Genomic DNA, 18,146 nt, shown 5'->3' with positions numbered 1-18,146 from the left:
AGTTAATGGTTTTTGTGTGCTGTATAAGCCAGTAATTGTTAACGGTAAGATGTTTTTGGTTTTTTCTATTACAATTTTCATTACCTTGGGTATATGGATTGACATTTTCGGTATTTCTAAGTATTTGAATTACCTTGTTGTTTGATTTGGTTATTTTTATATATTTTTATTGCATATTTCTGCTAATACAATGTTTATTACTGTGGGAATTTAGATTGACTTTTTCTTGATTCCTAAGTATTTTAATTAACTTGTTACGTGGTTGGGTTATTATTATATTTTTCTACTAGCTGAGAAGCCCGGCCTTGATACTATACGATGCTTCGTATTGAACACTACTTCGAACTGAGAGACATTAATGGACTCGAAGATATGGCCAATTGGAGTTTCATGTGTGTATTTAGGAAAACGAAGAGAAAAATCCAAGAAAGTTTGGGGTACGAAGGAAGAATTATTATTCTCGCTTTCTCCCGAACAATTCGTCACGCCTTGCACCGCTCTATTCCCGTCTTCAACATGCTACACCATGGGTGTGGGGTAAAGAACAAGAAGTTGCATTCTCAGAAGCCAAGAAAACACTGAAAACCTCAAATCTTTTGGTCCATTTTGACATCAACAAGGAAGTCACGGTTGCATGTGACGCCTCACCGGTGGGCATCGGCGCGGTAATATCTCATCTCATAGATGGTCAAGATCAACCGATCGCTTTCGCTTCTAGGAGCCTCACCTCCACTGAAAAAAATTATTCACAGCTCGACAAGGAGGGTCTTGCCCTCATATACGGAGTGACGAAATTTAAGGACTACTTGTACGGCAAGAAGTTTACGCTCTACACAGACCATCAACCCCTCGTATCACTTCTAGCTGCTCACAAAGCGATCCCGGCAATGGCAGCGGCCAGGATCCAGCGTTGGTCCCTTATGCTCGCTGCATACTCATATGAGATCAAGTTCCGGAAAGGGTCGCAAAATGCAAATACCGATGCATTGAGTAGATCACCTTTACCATGTACGACACTAAACACTCCGGTACCCGCTGAGTATGTATACCTAATAAAAAGCATAGCAGAGGCCGATCCACTCACGCCGCGTCAGCTTGACGATGCAACGCAAGCGGACCCCCTTCTACGGCAGCTGAGAAATTGTATGACGAAGGGGTGGCCAAGGAAAATTAATCCAGATTTGGCCGCATATCATCGTCGACGCGATGAACTGTCTAATTTCAACGGCATCCTACTCATGGGCAATCGAGTGATCGTTCCAGAAGCTAAACAACACGAACTTCTAATGGAACTCCACAGCTCCCACCAAGGTGTGTTTAACATGAAGGCAGTGGCCCGGTCTCGAATCTGGTGGCCCACGATTAACACGGATATTGAAGCAATGTCAAACACTTGCAAAACGTGCCGCCAACATGCAGCCTTGCCAGCAAAACAATACCAACCATGGCCAACCACAAAAACCCCTTGGGAAAGGGTGCACGCAGATTTTGCGGGTCCCATTGAAGGAAAATACCTTTTCGTAATTGTCGATAGCTACAGCAAGTGGCTTGAGGTATTTATAACCACAACACAATCGTCACAAGCCGTCATGAAGTGCTTTCGACAATGCATTGCACGTTTCGGCATAATGCTCACACTAGTCACGGATAACGGCACATGCTTCACAAGTAATGACTTTGAAGACTTCACGAAATTTAATGGCATACACCACTTGCGCACCGCACCACATCACCCCGCTTCTAACGGAGCTGCTGAGCGTAATGTAAGAACCATCAAAGAAAACCTCAAGAAAGTATCCAGTATCAACTTTGAAGCCCTCGATATAATACACACCGGACTCACTGTACACAAAACTGGATCTTTAGACGAACGCATGGCCAGGATTCTCATCAACCACAGGCGGACGCCTACTTCCTGCGGCAAATCGCCTGCAGAACTTATGTTAGGACGTAACATCACAACACGGCTTGACTTATGTCACCCAAAAAACTGTTATACACAGTACCCGATCGGTATCGCAGACATAGACACTACTGACCGTACACAAAAATTTAAACTGAATGACACGGTTTACGCCTACAATTTTGGTGTCGGAGACAAATGGTTTAAAGGCACGATCACTAGTCACCTTGGGAAAATGATGTATACCATTCAAACCAACAGAGGAGAGATACGCCGCCACCAAAATCTACTAAGCTTGCGGACGGAAACCTCCACTGAAAAATCATATGATGTCATACCAGATGGTCATGTACCAAATCAACACCAACTCCCAAGCACTCCCTGTGCATCCACAAGAGGAGAAGTTCCAGCTATGACCACTCCATCCTTTGCGACACCATCCCTAGTGACTGTTCCAATTACACCAACTATAGAGACAGTACCAGTCAGGACGACAGTCCCAGCTACGGCTCCTCGCTCACCACATAGAGCTCCAGTTCAGACTCCTGGTCGTAAACCTTCATCAACAATCAAACTAAGGTTGGGCTTCACCCCCACACTAACAAAGAGTCCACTCTCGGATGAAACTGAAAGAAGCTCAACAGCAACAACACCATCGCCCGTAAATTCACAAGAAACCACATCTTTGGCACTCACGAGGGCAAGACGTCAGACACGAAAACCAGCCCGTTACAAATCAAATTAATCTTCAAATGATTACACCTTCATAGCATTATCTAACTTTAAAAAAAAAGAGGTATTGTTACACCCACATGACTTTGTATAAGATATTCCAAACCTAACTAAATGTAGAGGGCGCCACCTAACCAGGAGTTGGGGCTACCCAGCTTCCCACCAGGCCGGCCTCCGGCATTCTTGTTCCTGACTCCAACCGAAACCCTAGCATCTAAACTTTCCCCTTATCATTTTCCATGTAAACATGGTTCCAGTATTAAATAGTATCTTTCGTATAAAAGCATTATTATTAACGAACATAACAACAACACAGACTTTAATCGACCATATTTATGTAAATGTCCCTGGAAGGATAATAAATGTTAACGTTCTGGCAACTGGCATTTCTGATCATGACTTAATATATTTGGTACGAAAGAAAACAAGTAGTAAAGTTCAAAAAAGTATTAAAAGTTGCAGAAATTATACAGCGATGAATACGTAAACCTTTTTGGAAGAAATTCAACGGAGCCTGAATGGGGCAATAGAGAATTTAATTGATGTAAATTTTGCAGCTCAAAATTTTAAAAGTATAATCCTAAAAACTCTGACAAAAATCGCTTATAAAGAAACAAAATGTTCCTACAAAACACTCTCCATGGATGACGTCTTACTTCAGTCATCAATGCAGTGATAAATTTAAAACCAAAACCCGACGAGATAAATTATGTAACGCATATCATAAAACTTTCCAAATCTAACTATTTTAAAGACAATAGGCGGTTAAATAAACCCCTCTCTGACTGTCTTGCCCCCCTGTTGAAAAATGCTGCCAGATCCATGTATAGAAAATTCTTAGCTTCGGCAGTATAGACAAACCCGTTATAGGTCCAGTCGCAGCAGCACAAACTCTATAATCGGCGATGGATGATCTTTTATTTAAAAGCCTATTGTGGTAAACATATGAGGAAAGCGCTGAAGCCTTCCTTATACAAGGATAGAGGACACCAGAAAAGTTAATATATCAAGGCGAAGTGATCACAGATTCTAGCCAAAGCATTAATTATCTGAACAAATACTTAATGATTTATTGGTTACTGGATGGTATATATCATTACAAAATTCTAGTGATACAATATTAAAATACAAATACTTTATAAACGTGGAAGATTACTACTTGAAGATCTGGATGTAGTTCGGAATAACGACGCTGACGCACTAAACGTATCATCAGGAAACCTTGGAGAAAGTTTTCTGAAAACAAATAGAACAATGGACAATACGTTATAAGTTCAATAAGGTGACGGAGGAGCAAGCAGGGCCGTAACCAGGGGGGTGCCACACGGGCCGTGCCCTACCTGGAATTTGAAGTGCCCTACCTAGAATTTTGAGATGAAATTGAAATCTGAGGAAAGTGCCCTACCCAGATATTTTGGAGATCATTAAAGTTTTTCAGTTGTAAGCATTTTTCTTTTTCTTTTTTTCTTTTATTTATTATTATAATTATTAATATAAACAAATAAAATTATAAAAAAAATATAAACTAAAATTTTCCATAGTCTATATATCTCTCTTCGTCATTACACCTGATATACAAAGATATTTCTATCGTGTGAGTTAAACGGTGTGTACCTACCCCACTCGAAAAATTAATATTATGAACTTGCAGTAAATCTAATACAAACGGGGCGCCCGTCACTCGTTACAGGCATAGCTGCACACCAAGACTTGGTCTCGCGCTCAGTGTCACCAAACGTTTTGTTTGGCCTTAGTCTCGTCTCGGTCTTATAAGAATTTCCCCAAAAACACGAGAGCTCGTCTCGGGCTCATAAGTTTGTTTTCCGAAATACGAGAGCTCGTCTCGGGCCCATAGATATTTACCTAACTACAAGAGCTCATCTCGGGCTCATAGTTTTTTACCTAACTACGAGAACTCGTCTCGGGCTCATAGTTTTTTTTTCCCTAACTACGAGAGCTCGTCTCGGGATCATAGTTTTTTCTTAACTACGAGAGCTCGTCTCGAACTCATGAATTTTTTTAAACACGAGAGATCGTCTCGGTTTCATATTATTTTCTCCCAAACACAAGAGCTCGTCTCGAACTCATTCCTCTCCATAAACATTAGTGCTTTGTATCAGGCTCATACTTATTTCTGTTACTAACAAGGGCTCGTATCAGTCAAGTTAATAAGAATTTGCATAACTCGCGGTTCTCATTCCAGTCTCTTAATATCTCTTTTAATTCTTATGATTTATTTATCAATATGAAAAATAGGAAGTCAAACGAAACCGCCGGGCGACCAGGCTTGGTACTCTCTTCACTACAACAATCTTCGAAAATACCAGAAGGTATACTACTTTGGACCAATCAGAAAACGACTGGGCTAAGTCACGTTATCCGAAATAGCCAATAGGCGCTTAAATAAATCATCCTCCTAGGAAATCGCCAAGAAGATATATTTCCGAGAGCCAGGACCCGCAAGGTTTTTGTTTATATAGTGCTTGTGGAAATAATGGAAAGTTTTCACCTGTAAACGGAACGTCGTGTTTTTGCCAAGCCTTATTAAGTCGAAAAAGCTAACGGGTTAAAATATAACGCCATGGGGAACGCTTGTGGCTTGTAAAGGTAAAAAGTGTAAATTTTTTTTTAACAAGCACTATATAAACAGTGACTTGCAGGTCCTGGCTCTCAGAAATATTCCGAAATATTCCTTCTAGGTGATTTCCTGGGAGGATGATTTATTGAAGCGTCTTTTACGTAAACTCCGAATTAACCCTGTAGGCCAGAGCTCTCTTCACACGGCCAACTGTGCTCACGCGCTGTTCGAGCTTTAGCTATAAAATGTCACGCCAAACTATAGCGCAAACAGCACGTAATCAAAGTTGGTCGTATCGGAGAGAACAAAAGTGGTACGGTTACGGCACGTGTTGCTATGCGCCGCAGCACTCCCTAGTGGCCAAGGGAAACATAATCGTGGAAAAACGGCCACATAAGCGTCTCTTAAAAATTAGAAGGTCTCATATCGGGCTCGTTACAAAAATATGGTATCAGTTGGACTTTATAATATTACTCTGCTCAGGCTCACAGCAATTTACTATATTTGAATGGTCTCATCTCGAGATCACAAAAATACGCTATATTAAAATGGTCTCATCTCGGTCTCACATTAAATGAACAAAACGTTTTGGTCTCTTCTCGGGCTCGAATCATTTTCTTAATAAAGCTTGGGCTCAGTCTCAAATCGAGCTCGGGCTCTTAGTGTGAGACGAGCCCGTTCAGCTTTGGTTACAGTCTCTGATTGACTGCCCATCGCACATTGGATGACAGTTAAAACATTATAATTTTCATCAATAGGCCTTTCCATCAATTTTTTCTACGTGCTTTCATTGTTTTTTCTACGTCACCCACCACCAATTTCGCTCAAACTAAACAAAAAGCTGGCTGTACTTTTTGCATTTTCCGGTAAAAATTTCCCCAAACATTTTACGCGGAGCTCGGGTTAGGCTTAGTGACTTCGGAATTCAAACTGATTTTAATTTATTTTTGATACTAATTGAATGAATTATTATCGCAATACTTATATCAACTCTGTGAAAGTATTGTTAATATATTTATTAGCTAATATTTTATGATAAACAACAATTAATCTTAACCCGATACACTACTGTGGCTGTCAATGAAATGTTAAGCCTTAGTTCACAAGACTATAAACATAATTGTTAAACATCATCGAAACCATGTAAAATTTTTCGTTATTTTAAATATTTAAATCCCCTCCTATTATGACTAGTGAAGTAAACGAAATATTTTATACTTTAAACACTTGATATAACAAATTTATTAAAATTACTGGGATTAATTTTAATCCACCCTGTTTTGTAAATACTTACACTCGGCAGCAGACGACATACCGAGCTCAAGAATCGAGCGAGGGTAAAAACAAGGAGTAATATATATAACGTTGATCTAAAATATCCTTGCAAAAACAGTTTTCCTTCCCCGTAACGAACATTAGGAAAGGTCTATTTAAAAATATACATTGCGGAGCGCCTCGCTCGCTCATACTACGCCACTGAAAACAGTGCCCTACTAGTGCCCTACTCAAATTTTAAGGCTGGTTACGGCGCTGGGAGCAAGTCTTTGAAGTCATAAAGAAAATCAAACCGAATAAAGCAATATGAACTGATGGTCTTTAATTAATAGACGTTAAGTAGAGCACTCTAGAAGCTTACACAACAACTTCGTTAGTCACGTGAACATTTTAAACATTTCATCAAACACAACCCCACGCTCGTGAAACAAATTCGAAGACATTGCTTGTAGCAAATGTAACATAAGTACGCCACTAGCTCTATTTCTTCACCAACGGTTTGTTTCACGGATATAGCGTCAATCGTACCATACGTAATATTAAACGTCATATTTGACGTCAAAGAATCTCAAATGCCGATTATGCCGTCGCACAATTAGCTCTACGTCTGATAAACCGACGGCCATTATTTTAGTAAACGAACCAGTTTGAACAACCAAGGCTTAGGAGCTAAATTGATCTACAATGTATTGCCAAGTGCTGTTAGTGCATTTAATATGCATAATAATTAAGTTTTCAGATACTCGGGTTCTAAAACAAATGTTTATTGTCAAATGGAAGAAGGGGTTTTGTTGGAATGGTTGAAATTAGTGTTTAACTTTTCTGGATCATCTAGAAGGTTAGAGTCCTTGCAGATTATTTTGAACCTAGGCTTAACTCTTCTAGACTTGGTAAATTTGTTTTAATAACGCTAGTCGAATTTAGCACTTAGAGGATTTGTTCTATTTTCGGAAAGCGATCACTGAACCGAACCGTATTGATCATTATCCATAACTTTTCTTTTTAAACTACTCATTTAAACTTCATCCGCACAAACCGATTGAGTAAATAAATTTCCATGAAGTTACATTCAGTGCCCCCGCCAGCAGTAGGCACAAGTAGGCACGTGCCTATGTTAAAAAAATTTAGGCCTATTTTAGGGGCCTCTAAAAGTTTAAAAAAATTGCCTCTGGGGCCTCCAAATGGGATTTTTAAATTTTATTTATTTTTAAAAATTGGTCATCTAGCCCCCTAAAAAAAGAACTCCCATTCAATTCCAATTTCCAAGAGTCCTAAATGACCCTAACAAAACGTTCCCTTTTGAACCACCTATACTCGAAATCAATATTACTTGAGTACACAAACAAAGGCAGCGAACTCTGTGGTTTCTGCTTTTGGTAGTGTACTCTGTTAACATTGATATAGAGTATATGACAAAAGACTGGCCCGGGACGGGGAAGTCCGTCGAGCAAGGAAAGCAGCAAAAGAAACCACCTGTTCGCCTCAGTGATAACCATAGACAAAATACATACATACATGTATGTATTTTGTCTATGGTGATAACTTAGCTCCAACCAACACAATAAACATAAGCTTAGTTTCTAGGAATTCTACAAAAGGGGGCATAAAGTGAGAAACTGGATTTCTTTAATACGACTTAAACCGTTGCAACGCTTAAACGAAGGGAAATCCCAGCGGAGCTGAAGTCGAAGCGTAAAGCATCGTACCAGTCACTACTTTGAATAGAGAGCGTCCTGGGGATTAGGGTTTTTTCTTTTTTACTCCTTGTCCCTTTTGCGAAATCACGTGATATCAGTGACCACTGATCGTAGAGAAAGGACCTAGACCTTCGGTGGTCGGACTTGTCCCAGATAACGCGCGTTTCTTCATTTCGTTTTCTGCTCCTGAACAAACAGGTAGTTCTCAATTTCGATTCTCTCCCAGTCAAATTTTTTCTAAGTCTCTTCCGAGACTAACTTTGCCAATACAGCCTTTTTAAAGGCTATTTAGCTGTTTTAAGCTAAATTGTTCAAAAAGCCTTTTTCAAGGCTAATTAGCTATTCTAGAAAAAATATTCAAACCGCTTTTTTCAGGGCTTTGATATAGCTGGTATTATTAAAAAGTCTGTTTGAAGACTACATAGCTTTAACTAAGCTTTATTTTCTTAAACCTTTTTAAGGTTATTTCGCTAATAGTATATAATAGTAGCATTTTCAAATATGTGAACCAGAAAATTTTTATCTGGGTCCCAAAAATGAGAAAAATGGAAAAGGGAAGATAGTTTCGTTAGCAATCAGAAAGGTGCAATGGCACGTTTTTTGAAATCGTCGGCGCAAAGCCATAACTATAGTTCTGAGAAAAACCTAGTCAAAGAATTGGGAAAGGGTTTAGAATCCTTGGAGACTGATATGGAAATGGAACTGACCCATGAAGGAGAAATTGCAGAAGTAATTGCAAACCCCAACTCTAACCATGCACAAAATACTTTTAGAAAACAAGTGAGGTCAATACCGATTTTTTTTCGGTGATATAGTGCCTTTAAGTACATATTTTACGTCAATCTTTCGTTAATTTTAGCAGGAACAAAGTTCACTGTTAAAGGATTTTCTAAGCATTTACACGCCTATGAGGTTGAACAAAACGAAAACGAGTGGAATTTAATTTATGCGGGAAATGAACGTCATTATGAACTACAAGATAGAGAGGGGGATGTCCATCCGGTGATTGAGAATTTCATTCTCAATCACCGGAAGGACACAAAGCTGTAGCTCCCGCCGTTCACCCGCGCCTCTCCCCCATCTCAATCACCAGAATTTCTAATCACCAGAATTTCTATTCACCAGATTCTCGTTCACGGGTTGCTTTCCCCCATCTCAATCACCAGAATTTCTAATCACCAGATTCTCCCGTTCACGGGTTGCTTTCCCCCAACCCCCATTCACTGGATACTTTATCTCTCGTTCACCAGCTCCTTTCCCCCATTGCTTTCACCCCTTCTAATCACCAGTTGCTTTCCCCCATCTCTAGGCAATAAAAACAACCATAATTGTTATCTCTCATACTATCGATCCCAATCGCTAGAAATTGGCTTTTTCCCCATTCGCTATAAATCGCAGCAGTTTGCCAGAATTAGTTTTATCTCTCCGAAATAATTAATGTACCCAAAATTGGACCGCCAGTTTATTATTCTTTTTAGGGGAATCTCTATGGGAGTTTAACATTACAATAAAGCTAAAAGGTCCAGTTTGGGGTACATTTGGTCCGAAATGGGGTACATAGGGCCGAAAATGGTGACTTTGGTCGTTTTTGGGGTACATTTGGTCCATTTTGGTCCATTTTTGGGTACATCCCTGCTTTCCCCCATCCCCATTCTCCAAAATTAGTTTTCCTCGCGCAGATATCTGGAGATTAGATTTTTACCCGTTTGCTTATCGCTTTCGAACCCCTTAATTTCTAATCTCTAGGCAATAAAAACAAGTTATTTACATTTAATTTTTTATTTTAGAACTTTGTTTTACATGTTAGTAGGTACTATCAGATATTCCATTAGATGGTTATCTTGTACATTACACAATTAAAACAAATTAAAGTAGTTAAGTTTACAGGCATTTAAATGGGGTGAAACGATCTCCTGCAACTTAATTTAATTAAAAGTTCTAACTCACGTATTTGTAGTGTTTAGCAACAGTATCGTCTGACATCCGAGGGACAGTCACAAACGTCTTCTTCTGGTACAGGTGAGAAGCTTTTGTCAGAGACCGTAGTTGCTTTTGGCGTCGGGGGAATGTCCCATTCTAGCGAAAGGTACTTTTTTTCCGATGGTGAATTATCCCTAGCCGGACAGTTTGGAAAGAATCTAGCATGTTCAAGTTCTGGTACGTCTCCTGATTTCCATCCTTCTAATACGCCATGGCATTTGTAACATCGTACTTCATCGCCCTGCTGAATATAGTAGAATCCAGCCTTCGCTAGTTGCTCCTTAGTGACGTGCGGATTTTTCCAGTGACGAAACGTTTCAAGTCGATACACTTCAATGTCCATAGCTGATCTAGACCAAATACGTTCTATAGTTTCAAATGATACATTCTCTAAGCCTACATTTACCCCTAAGTCTACTAAACCTAATTTTATCAATATGGTTAAATTTCTACGCTAAAATTATCAATATAAATGCTTTTTTCAATATGCAAATTGTTTTAAATATGTCTAAAAATATAGTCTATTACCAAGAAAAAATAGTTACTTACTTTACGGGTAGAAATCCTTTGTCAAGCTGTAGAAAAGACTGAGCGATCCGTCAGCAGGTCTTTACTCGTCAATGTGCCGTAGAGAAATGACGCACGGAAGATTAATTTATTCCTATCTTGTTGAGAATAATTCATCACGTGATCTAAACTTCAAATAACCCTCAAATTCTATTGGCTGTCTCTCTCTGACAGTTTAAACCGCCTCTAATGATTGACGGCACATATTAACCCACTTGAGTATTTGGAAAAAAACCCTTTGCTACTCGAAGGATAGTTTTGGAAATACCACGTTGACGATATCAAAATCGAGCTCTCACTTGAAAATGTTTACGGAAAACAATCCTCTTGGAAAATTGAGTTACGTAGAAGATTGCTAAAAAATGGCTAAGTGTTAAGTTTTTTTCAATAATGAGTCTTATTTTTTACATTTTAAAGTATTTATTAAGAGTGAAAAATCCTATGACTACACTGACGGCATATCTTAAGTACCGGTGGAAAAAATCCAGTGCTCAAAGTTCAGTTATCTTATTAAACGTGCGCGTGCACAGAAAAATGAACGAGTCACGTGATAGTAACTTAATTTCTACGCTAATCTTACCCCTACTAGACCTAATTTCTGTCTAATACATTTCCAATATATATATATAAAAGAATGCCTAAAAATTTCATTTTAAATATAATAAAATAGCCTAGCTGATTATTATTATTATAACTTACTTTTCAGCGTGACCTTCAATGACTATTCCCAATGCTAAGACTCTTTATTGAGATAACTAAGAATTGATTCCCATGACTACACTGACGGCATATCTTAAGTACCAGTGGAAAAAAAAATCCATTGCTCAAAGTTCAGTTATCTTATTAATCGGGTGCGCGCGCACAGAAAATGAAAGTCACGTGAGAATCGGTACGTCACTGAAAATAGTGGAAGTGTCATCACTAGAGTTCTTTTATCAATATATTTAATTAAGGATTATTTCAAAGTTTAGATGGCGCCATGGTTCTCAAAGCAGTGATATTAAAAGATCTCAACGGGTGGAATTGGAGAAACGCTAAAAATATTATCGACATATTCATTCTCCCTGAGTATAAATAAATAAATAAATAAATACATTCTTGGCGTAGTAGTAGGATTTTAAGAAAAAAATTAAATACGGAAAATCAATTATTTTATTTTAAAGGTTTTGTGATTTCTCACCAAACAATTTCAACATCTTCAATGTAGGCTATCACATCAGGGGCATCTCAAAAATCTTTTTCCTCTGATCTCCTAGTTTCTACCTCTGTCTTTAGTATTTATAAATATTTTCCTATCCATAAACCATTTCCTAACTGGTGGACATTGATAACACTAAAAGTTTACTTATAATAATATGCTGAAATACATTTTCCAATACGCAAAAAATTAAAGCTAGACCTAAAAACCTGTAAAGTGTAAATAGTTAAGACTAAATTTCTAAGCCTAGCCCATGAAAGTACATTTTCCGTAAATCATATCCTAACATGAATGCATTTGTTAAGAATAAATGTTTTTTTTTAAAAATATGCTAATTAATTTCGTAAACAAGCATAAATTTTAGTTCGCCCTTCCTCCAAAATATCTAATAGAGCTAGTACATTCTCGATAAATATACATGTTCTTGGGGAATAAGAGACGTTTTTTATCAAAGTAAGCCAAGTTTAAAGCTTATTGTCATTGGTTCCATAACAAAAACCACATTCGGATCAAAATAAATTTATTTATTTTATTTTTATACAGATTTTTTTTCATTTTTTTTGCCTTAATTTCAATTTTGGGAGTCGGTACCCGTTTCACCGAAGATGAAGATGCTTCGTTTTATTCAGCGTTGGGTAAATCGCCGTGTAAAAAAACATCTAGCATTGCATTAACTTTTTCCTCGTCCTCGTCCGAGACCCCTACAATACGTCTCTCGATCTATAAAGTAAAGAAATCAAAATAATAAGCTAAACGATAATCCATACCTTCTATTCACTAGTTCAATTTATCACTGTCTCATATATCCACTATCGTACATACATACATACATACACTAACTTACTAACGCTTTAGTCTCCGCAAGTTTTTATGTTGTATAATCAAAGTTTTGAATCGAATAATAATAATAATAATAATAATTAGATCAAAACAAATTTCAAGCTTACGTTAATGTATTCCCTTGAGTGAGGGCCCAATCTTTGAAAAATCTTCTCAATGACGACATGGGTAGCTAGATGGACGTCGATGTAACCTTCGTCCTCTTGCAGGTTCAATTCACGTAAATACCAGTTTTTATATTTTCTTAACATTATTTCTAACGTTCTAAACGAAAATTGTTTTTCGTTTGGCATATCAGGCTTAAAAGAAAACCTAAGAACTGCTTTAGTTACACGCATATCCACGTTATTTTCCATAGCTAATATTTAGCCCTTAAACTTGCTCGTAATTACGAAGAATGTAAAAATGTAGAATGCTCGCTCCTATATTTATGCCAAATCAGAAATCACTTGAAATAATAACTTCATTTGGTACTTAAAAACGGTGAGAGGTGGGAGGAGGGGTTTGGTAATTTATAAATTTTTATAATCAAATGTACCATAGCAAAAGTATATAAATAATACAAGAAGTGCACTAATTATTATTTTCGCTCGCCAGGTAATTTCGTTTGATTTCCGTTTCGCACGGACGCAGATAACATGGTAACGCGACTACAGCGAACCGATAAAGCTAATTAATAAAATATTGTCAACCATTTGATATTAGAAATGTTAAAATAAAACTTTTACAGATAAATCTAATTTATAAAATATTGCCAATTGAGGGTTTGCAAGTTAGTTTGATTATAGGTTTTGAGTGTTAGAATAGAAATAACGCTAAATACAGGGTTAAATTCAATTCAAAATAAAAGACCATGACAATAAAAAATAACCTTTAAAATATAAATCGCGAAGAAAATGAAGTAACGCGACTTTTAAAATTAGTATAAAATGTTTAATCCCTCTGAAAACGTGAAAATTCATATAGGACAAAACCCAAATACATGTTTACTGAGCTTAGCACTCTACTTTTTCAATCCTCTATTCTCAATGGTGGCCTCTATTTTTACCATCGTCTGCTTCGTAAACTTTATGGATGCATTGGAAGGGCTCAAATTAAGCTAAGTGGGTACACTTCTTGTTTAATTTATATACTTCTAACCATATTAAAGTATCAATTTTAATAAAAGGAATTCAACTTAAGTGTTGTTTTGCTATCTGAAATTCGAAAACAAAGAAGGTAGTACAGGGGTACTTAAGTTGATTTTAATATTTTTTTTAGAAATAACTTAAGTATACAGCGAAATAATCATTAGTAGTATCTAATTTTTTAAGTGCCCACATACTTCTCATCTCGTATAAAAGAGGGTCATTTTTGTACTATAAAACCATTCCATTCCTGAAATCCGCTACAGGAAAAAAGTTGATTAAGCTAAGCAATTTACGAGCGACGTCCTAGCGTACTTGTAATTAAGAAAGTAAGTACTTAGTTTTACGATTTTGCTTAAAACTATGATTTTAAATCGATAAAGTGAAACACGTAAAGTGTCCCTGACCAAAATTGTTTCACAAACATCTGTACCGTTTAATAAGATACGAGTATGATAACGATTTCTAGAGCCCTATGTTCGATAATGATTCATTAGGAAAATTTGAATATAGTTTAAATTTTTAATTACTTATTTTTTGGTTTGACTACCAATTTGGAGGACTACTGTTTTGATTTTGATATAACTAAATTTGATTGGTTTTCGAAAAGTTTTCTCTTCTACCCCCGCCCCCCAGTTTATAATTATGATGTCAGTTGTAAATTGTTTTTTTCGAGTATAAAAAGGGTAAACAGAAAAATTGAGAGATAGTATTAAGAAAACAGCCAATTCGAATTGTTTCGGAATCGGCTCGAGGGACTAAGTACGTAGATATACGTCAATTGTAAATTCTAAACTTTGTATATATATTATATTCAATCATTCATTCTTACTAATTTTATAGTAATGGATCCTATTTCCATAACTTTGGCCTCGGGAAATGAGTACGTCGGTACGACAACCGAATCTATGATTTGCTTTCACTGCGGCGAATGTACGGAAGAATTGGCAGTAAGAGGCGGAGGACTCTTCTTTTGCTGGGGTCGAGAGTGCGCGCATTATCAAATGGGAGTAATTTTTCGACATGGTAATGTCTATACCAAACACATCCCAGGGCATCTTATAAAGGAGTTCCCGCCCCATCTCCGCTGTACGTACTGTGGAAGAAGAGGGTCGAAGAGAAGCCGTCGACGGGAGAAGTGCTCAGCGTTCGATTTCATGGGATGCTGTCATCACCCTAAGCCTCCCAGAGACCGAACTGTAGTTCGTTTTATAAATAGATAAATAAATAAATAAATAAAATTGCGAATAATTTACAAATAAATGTCTATTGACTTTTCTTCATCCTATAATATAAGTTTATTCCTAAATTTTTAAGCTTATTACAATAAGATTTCTTTAAGAGAGAGAGAGAGAGAAAAGAATTGCTTAAATTATTAAGTTAGGGTTATAAGTCAACATGATAACTTATATCCTGGGTATAATTTACTAAACTTTGACTTGATAAAGTAGGTAATATATGATTCCATCTAAGTATACAAAAAAAATGCTTCAATCTTTCAATAACTTTATTTAAATTACATTGATTGTGGAAAGGCATAATTTAAGTATGCGAAGGATATAATTTACTAAACTTCAATAACTTTTCGAAAACCAATCAAATTTAGTTATATCAAAATCAAAACAGTAGTCCTCCAAATTGGTAGTCAAACCAAAAAATAAGTAATTAAAAATTTAAACTATATTCAAATTTTCCTAATGAATCATTATCGAACATAGGGCTCTAGAAATCGTTATCATACTCGTATCTTATTAAACGGTACAGATGTTTGCGAAACAATTTTGGTCAGGGACACTTTACGTGTTTCACTTTATCGATTTAAAATCATAGTTTTAAGCAAAATCGTAAAACTAAGTACTTACTTTCTTAATTACAAGTACGCTAGGGCGTCGCTCATAAATTGCTTAGCTTAATCAACTAATCTTCACTATAACAAGATCTGTTTACAAGAATACTTCATAGATTATCTTAAGTAGCGTATCTAAAGAATTTTAAATCGAGTTAAACGCTATAAAAGGAATTTTTTCGTAAAACTTGTCATTTGTGTTTGAAACTTCTTTACTCGTTAGAATATTTTTTTAATATTTGTCTTTAATATTTATCCATAATGGAAATTCCTCAGCAAATTCTGAAATTCGTAAGATTAACGAAATATGCATGCGCGCCTACTCGAGAAACACCTGGCTCTGCAGGTCTTGATCTATGTAGTGCATATAACTATGTTGTAGCCCCCATGGCAAGAGAGCTAATAAATACTGATTTAAGTGTAGTTATACCTGATTTCTGCTACGGCCGTATTGGTAATATTATATATATATATTTATTTATTTAACGAATACCATGTTTTATTTTTATTTATTTATTTCTAGCCCCTCGTTCGGGTCTTTCCGTAAAACATGGTATTGATGTTTTAGCAGGTGTGATAGATAAAGATTACACTGGTACAATAGGGGTTGTCTTGATTAATCACGGGAAAAACGCATTTAAAATCTTCAGAGGCGATCGAATAGCTCAACTTATCTGCGAATGTATTTCGATGCCAGTTCCTATGGAATGCCTTGTGAGTTAAATTGATATGTTCCACCCTCCAAAATTATTATTATTATTTCAATTTTCCTGTTTTGGTTTGTATTAGCAAATTGAAGAAGATACAGAAAGAGGTTCGAGAGGCTTCGGTTCTACAGATATTTGAAATAAATATTTAATGTGTGTTTTTTTTTCATCCATATTCCTAATAATAATAAAACATGAAAATGGTTCGTATTTTTGTTTATTGTTTAGAAAATTACAGTATGTCTCCCAACAGTAATTGTAAATGTTTTATATCGTTCAAACAATAATTCATTAGAGAATATATTTCAAAGGGGGAATTCCCACAGAATTTTTCTAAAAAGAGGTTTTCCAAAGGCTTAGAATAGTCGTTTGAGAGACGGAATCCACGGGAGGCTTAGGGTAATGACAGCATCCCATGAAATCGAACGCTGAGCACTCCTCCCGTCGACGGCTTCTCTTCGACCCTCTTCTTCCACAGTACGTACAACGGAGATGGGGGCTGGAACTCCTTTATAAGATGCCCGGGGAACTTTAAGTATTTTTTTTTTAATCCGTTCGGTCTAATAGTAGATTACGCACCTATAATCCATGATGTTTTCATTTAAATTCAAATTATAACGAATTGAAAGTTTGAAGAAAATATGAATTTAGTTTGTAAATAAAAGGGACAAAGAGAGCAGCCAGTTCGTCATTGCGAAGTAACTGGTGAATGTTGTGTATTTCCAAAAATTAAAAAAAATAATAGTATGCGTGTTTTTCTAGTATTTTTTCACCTATATTTACGTATTGTAATCTATTTTAACGTATTGAACGTAGAGTCAGAGGTTTTTGCAGCATTTTACTACCTATATTTATTATAAAATAAATTAGTTTCATTTTGTAATAACAATCGTACAATCTCTGGATACTATCGAAGCTATGTAAAAATATTATTAAAATGTTTAATTAATCGATAGTTTTTTTAAATCAATATACCTACTTTCTAATGTTGTCCTACCACCATATGTATCAACGCTATTCTAAAATAAATCATTTAACATATAGTTATTCTAAAATAAACCATTAACTTAATATTTAAACTTCTAAATAAAACAATACTTTACCTGGACGTATACTATTTTGCTATTAGATCCACCTATAATCTATAATATAAATTAATCATTTATAAAACCTTTAATTATTTTCATATAAAATATATTATAAGTAAATTACCGCATTGTTGATGTTTAATGATTCACCTTTTTTCGAAGATATACAAATATTATATCTTGATGCACCGTAATCAGTCGGTTTTTGTTTATGATTTTTAATTAACTGAATACTGCTTACTGGTGAATCATCTTTTGGATTTTCCAAGTTAATATCTTGATGCATTTTCTTTACATTGGATTCAATAGATTCATTATTACTTCCTAATTTAAGCAATTCTTTTCTCTCTCTCTCTCTCTTAAAGAAATCTTATTGTAATACGAACGAACTACAGTTCGGTCTCTGGGAGGCTTAGGGTAATGACAGCATCCCATGAAATCGAACGCTGAGCACTTCTCCCGTCGACGGCTTCTCTTCGACCCTCTTCTTCCACAGTACGTACAGCGGAGATGGGGCGGGAACTCCTTTATAAGATGCCCTGGGATGTGTTTGGTATAGACATTACCATGTCGAAAAATTACTCCCATTTGATAATGCGCGCACTCTC

At 36.4% G+C, this 18,146-nt stretch overlaps 1 protein-coding gene and 1 long non-coding RNA gene across 2 annotated transcripts in view; both read right to left on the bottom strand.

The window, feature by feature from the left end:
* The window catches only part of LOC149961348 (chitin deacetylase 7-like), a 95,149-nt gene that overhangs the window by 6,468 nt on the left and 70,535 nt on the right, over nucleotides 1–18,146 (bottom strand). The gene's annotated exons all lie outside the window — the stretch shown is intronic.
* Nucleotides 17,321–17,700, bottom strand: LOC149961350 (uncharacterized). Its single transcript, XR_016480846.1, has 4 exons — nucleotides 17,663–17,700; nucleotides 17,554–17,592; nucleotides 17,430–17,469; nucleotides 17,321–17,366 (listed from the first exon to the last, which is right to left on the bottom strand). It is a non-coding gene; the product is annotated as an uncharacterized LOC149961350 (long non-coding RNA).

Source organism: Leiobunum rupestre, chromosome 1, assembly GCF_980474605.1.
Source record: "Leiobunum rupestre chromosome 1, qqLeiRupe1.1.hap1, whole genome shotgun sequence".
In the NCBI taxonomy this organism is placed as follows: Eukaryota; Metazoa; Arthropoda; class Arachnida; order Opiliones; family Sclerosomatidae; genus Leiobunum; species Leiobunum rupestre.
This window is presented reverse-complemented; position numbering and strand designations above follow the sequence as displayed.